A 317-nucleotide genomic window follows, 5' to 3' on the forward strand; every position below is an offset into this window, starting at 1 on the left:
ACCAATTGTTATTACATTAGTAAGGAATTAAAAACTTGGGATGAGAGTGTGACGGCCTGTGCTTCTAACAACTCTAACCTGCTTTACATAGATAATGAAGAAGAAATGGTAAGATGGTAAATGTTAAAAACACTTTATTAAAAGCTTCTATCCCCAATATTATATTTATAGAATTCATCAATTATTTATGTACATTTAATCAGCTACTTTATTTTCAAACCTCTAAATAATCTATTGATTTATTGACTTCACAATAGGTTATTTATATTCATATGTTGATAATACACATTAAATTATTTTCACTTCTTGCTTCTCAC

This window comes from Propithecus coquereli, unplaced genomic scaffold (assembly GCF_000956105.1).
Source record: "Propithecus coquereli isolate 6110/MARCELLA unplaced genomic scaffold, Pcoq_1.0 Scaffold910, whole genome shotgun sequence".
Classification (NCBI taxonomy): domain Eukaryota; kingdom Metazoa; phylum Chordata; class Mammalia; order Primates; family Indriidae; genus Propithecus; species Propithecus coquereli.